Below are 5,394 nucleotides of genomic sequence, written 5' to 3' on the forward strand. Positions count from 1 at the left end.
AAAAACGACCAAAGTATACCAGACAACGATATACATATTTCTAAGACCTCGCGCACAGTACTCGATCAATCTCTCTGCCTATTGCGGTCACAGAGCAATCTCGCCCTCTTACGTTAAAAGACCATCCTCGCTTCGGCATTAACCACTCTACCCCGCAACGTCGCTACCCAATTAATCCTCAACTGAGAAGAGGAATATAGCTACACTTCACCTCTCTTGTCTGAATAGAGCTTTCCTAGGCCTAACCCCTCCAAGTGCACCACATTTCTCGAGATGAACCCAAGTAATGGAGCTTAGCACACCATATCAATCTGTAGTAACAGATCTCAAAGTGCTTTAATTTAATAGCATACAGTTAAGAAGAACAAGAACGGAGTGATATTTATACAAAACGTAGTTCGACACATATTTATGTAAATCATCCAATCTATCATGTGTAAAGCACTGTACCTGCATATGACTAGAACGCAGGCTATATCACGTGACTAAATCATCCAGATAGCACGCTGAAAAAAAAATCGACCTTCAGCAGCTTGTCTTTCTCCAGAATAAATGAGTCAATGTTTAAATCCTACCTAGTTACAGCTCTGTCTCAATCGATCATCCGGTACACTCCCTGTTATCCTTTAACACAGAGGTGAGTAAGTTTAGAGTGAATGATTGTCTGTCCACCTCAAAAGCATCAAATACAGTATTCAACTCGCGTGTATCGCTGCTACCTCAGTAGACATACACTATAATACGAACTCAGCGAGAAAAACTTGACTACCTTCCTTAGTCCGCTCCCTTCGATGTCATCGTTTTCCTGCATTCCTCTCGTTGCAGCATACTTGACTCCCTGTACAAGCCCGCATCTCGTGGTCGTGTGGTAGCGTTCTCGCTTCCCCCGCCCGGGTTCCCGGGTTCGATTCCCGGCGGGGTCAGGGATTTTCTCTGCCTCGTGATGGCTGGGTGTTGTGTGCTGTCCTTAGGTTAGTTAGGTTTAAGTAGTTCTAATTTCTAGGGGACTGATGACCATAGATGTTAAGTCCCATAGTCCTCAGAGCCATTTGAACCATTTTTGAATCCATGTACAAATTCCCCCCTGCGAACCAGAAGATAAGCAAGTACATTCTTATTTTCACCGCATTTCGGTGTATATTAGGTTAGTTTACATTTATGCGCTAATCAGTTTGCACATTTCTTTCGATTTTATGTCAGATTCATCCATGCGACCGCTACATAAGTTATCGTTCTGAGTTCTAAAATTGTATCTAAATGTAACCAAGGCGTATCCACTCACCTCCACATTCGGAGAGCGCTTGTTCTGTTTTCTGTATCTCTTTGTACATGCACGCCTCGCGCGTCAAGGAAGTTTCCAACTCGGTAGAAAAAACATTCCAGTTCGAGCTCCTGTCTGTCGGTTTTGAATTGGAAAGTTTATGAGGCTGAGGGCTCCATCACACGTGCTGGTGGGGCGGTATGTGGCGTGAGGGTGGATTGGACAGAGCAAGCGTGTCGGCTCCTGTCCGTCGGTGCTGAGAATTTACGAACTTTAGGACCAATATAGCTTTTAGCGTGTCACGTGATAGAACTTTCGAAATATCTCGGACGGTTGTGTGAGGTAGGTATCGGCAGGTTCGAACCTGTTCAGAAAAATAAATTTGGGGTGGAACGCATCCATTGTCCAGCACGTGGTCGACAGGTTCCATCCTGTACAGCGTTAAGTGCTCGCGGGCCGGGAAAGATGTTTACGTAGACGGACTCCGAGGCGAGCGCGGCTGTGCGGGTACCGCTGTTCGCTTGACGTCAACCGGCCAGGGAGCGGGCTCAGCCTGCCGCGCGTACGTCAGCTGCGCTCTGGAGTTTCGATGTGTGAGCATGGAGAAGTCAGTTGGGACACACCAGCATGACTGTAACGTCTGAAATAAAGAGTCATTTTCCAGGTATTTACAGAAGACTATGTCCATCGCGTGTATGGAGGGTGTGTGACGTAAGCGGGGCGGCAGCGCAGCGATTGTACAGTTATTAAGCGCGCGCGAGCGAGTCAATTAGCGAGCGTTATAGTGCAGACAAAACGTGCTGTTACATAGTCATGGCGGATTCCACTGTCGAGCAAACTTTGCCGCCAAAAGTGTAGCACAGCGTTCTCGATCGCTCAAGGACACGTGGCGAACGGCTGTGTGAGGTCGGTATCTGCAGGTTCTGACTTGCTCAGGGAACGGTCGACCTTTGTGTGATTCAGCTCCCAGGCAGACAATTTTAGCGGGAAACGTGCGGAGGCGACAAATACACGTGGTGAGCGGACAAGGGGCCGCTGTGACGTCAATCTCGACAAGTTCCAGCGTGTCCAGAGAAAACATGTTTACGACGTGGGAGCGATTGCTGGGCTCGGCCCCCGCGGTAGTGGCCGGCCGCCTCACGTGACAGGCGTGAGCAGTGTCTCCACGCGCTGGCCAGGTGCGTGGTGAGGATTTGAAATAATTCAGCTGGAGTGCGGACGTAGTGGTGACTTGAGTGCGACATCAAAGAGTGTGTGCTGCCTGTGTTGGAGACCAAGTTATGGCCGTACTGCTTGAAATAAAGTCTTCAGTCCCTTCCCCCCTGCAAAATCAAAGGAGGTGAATTACGCTACTATAAGTGCAGTTTATTACACTCCTGGAAATTGAAATAAGAACACCGTGAATTCATTGTCCCAGGAAGGGGAAACTTTATTGCACATTCCTGGGGTCAGATACATCACATGATCACACTGACAGAACCACAGGCACATAGACACAGGCAACAGAGCATGCACAATGTCGGCACTAGTACAGTGTATATCCACCTTTCACAGCAATGCCGGCTGCTATTCTCCCATGGAGACGATCGTAGAGATGCTGGATGTAGTCCTGTGGAATGGCTTGCCATGCCATTTCCACCTGGCGCCTCAGTTGGATCAGCGTTCGTGCTGGACGTGCAGACCGCGTGAGACGACGCTTCATCCAGTCCCAAACATGCTCAATGGGGGACAGATCCGGAGATCTTGCTGGCCAGGGTAGTTGACTTACACCTTCTAGAGCACGTTGGGTGGCACGGGATACATGCGGACGTGCATTGTCCTGTTGGAACAGCAAGTTCCCTTGCCGGTCTAGGAATGGTAGAACGATGGGTTCGATGACGGTTTGGATGTACCGTGCCCTATTCAGTGTCCCCTCGACGATCACCAGAGGTGTACGGCCAGTGTAGGAGATCGCTCCCCACACCATGATGCCGGGTGTTGGCCCTGTGTGCCTCGGTCGTATGCAGTCCCGATTGTGGCGCTCACCTGCACGGCGCCAAACACGCATACGACCATCATTGGCACCAAGGCAGAAGCGACTATCATCGCTGAAGATGACACGTTTCCATTCGTCCCTCCATTCACGCCTGTCGCGACACCACTGGAAGCGGGCTGCACGATGTTGGGGCGTGAGCGGAAGACGGCCTAACGGTGTGCGGGACCGTAGCCCAGCTTCATGGAGACGGTTGCGAATGGTCGTCGCCGATACCCCAGGAGCAACAGTGTCCTTAATTTGCTGGGAAGTGGCGGTGCGGTCCCCTACGGCACTGCGTAGGATCCTACGGTCTTGGCGTGCATCCATGCGTCGCTGCGGTGCGGTCCCAGGTCGACGGGCACGTGCACCTTCCGCCGACCACTGGCGACAACATCGATGTACTGTGGTGACCTCACGCCCCACGTGTTGAGCAATTCGGCGGTACGTCCACCCGGCCTCCCGCATGCCCACTATACGCCCTCGCTCAAAGTCCGTCAACTGCACATACGGTTCACGTCCACGCTGTCGCAGCATGCTACCAGTGTTAAAGACTGCGATGGAGCTCCGTATGCCACGGTAAACTGGCTGACACTGACGGCGGCGGTGCACAAATGCTGCCCATCTAGCGCCATTCGACGGCCAACACCGCGGTTCCTGGTGTGTCCGCTGTGCCGTGCGTGTGATCATTGCCTGTACAGCCCTCTCGCAGTGTCCGGAGCAAGTATGGTGGGTGTGACACACCGGTGTCAATGTGTTCTTTTTTCCATTTCCAGGAGTGTATTTGGCACGATTATGATAGGCTACCAATAATAATAATAATAATAATGGCGTGTGACTAGGGCCTCTCGTCGAGTAGACCGTTCGCCTAGTGCAAGTCTTTCGATTTGACGCCACTTCGGCGACTTGCGCGTCGATGGGGATGAAATGGTGATGATTAGGACAACACAACACCCAGTCCCTGAGCGGAGAAAATGTCCGACCCAGCTGGGAATCGAACCCAGGGCATTAGGATTTACAGCCTGTCGCGCTGACCACTCAGCTACCGGGGGCGGACAGGCTACCAGTGAAAAAATATAAGTGATGGAGAAAGCTCGTACCTGTGATCAATTATGGTGTTGGGGATTTGAACTTGTGATAGATTCTTGTTATGCATGTAAGGGAAATGTCTTTCTCACCGAGAAAATCGGACATTTTGAATAAATAATAAATGATAATAATACATTGATGTACAGTTTTTGAGAGAATATCATGTTGCAATTTGAATTTGGCGCAATTTTATAGTGGAGGTAGGCCTATAATAATAAATGATAATAAATGATAATGAATGATAATAAATGACAATGAATGGTAAAGAATGTTAATAAATGATAATGAATAATAATAAACAAAAGTAAGGTTTTGCAGCCATTATCGTGTAGGAATTTGAATATGGAGATAATTTTCTAGTGGAGGCAGGTCAATAATAATAAATAAAATTTAAATGATAATAAATAATAATAAATGATAATGAATGATAATGATTAATGCCGGCCGCGGTGGTCTCGCGGTTCTAGGCACGCAGTCCGGAACCGTGCGACTGCTACGGTCGCAGGTTCGAATCCTGCCTCGGGCATGGATGTGTGTGATGTCCTTAGGTTAGTTAGGTTTAAGTAGTTCTAAGTTCTAGGGGACTAATGACCACAGCAGTTGTGTCCCATAGTGCTCAGAGCCATTTGAACCATTTTTTTTGATAATGATTAATAAACAAAAGTAAGGTTTTGCAGCCATTATCCTGTAGGAATTTGAATTTGGAGGGAATTTTCTAGTGGAGTCAGGTCAATAATAATAAATAATAATAAATGATAATAAATAATAATAAATGATAATGAATGTTAATAATGAAAATCAATAATAATGAATAATAATAATAAAGAGAAGTACGGTTTTCAGTGCATTATCATGTTGGAATTCAAACTTGCACCCATTTTTCTTCTGGAGGCTTAGGTTAGTGGACGTAGCACAATTGGACTATTCTCCCGGCAAAATCCTCCATCTTGGATGACGTCATTCACTGCTGCATAGTCTGCATGCCACCATCTTGGATGACGTCATCGCTGCCATCTTGAATCGATTTGGCAAC

The sequence above is a fragment of the Schistocerca gregaria genome, chromosome X (assembly GCF_023897955.1).
Source record: "Schistocerca gregaria isolate iqSchGreg1 chromosome X, iqSchGreg1.2, whole genome shotgun sequence".
NCBI classification, from domain to species: Eukaryota; Metazoa; Arthropoda; class Insecta; order Orthoptera; family Acrididae; genus Schistocerca; species Schistocerca gregaria.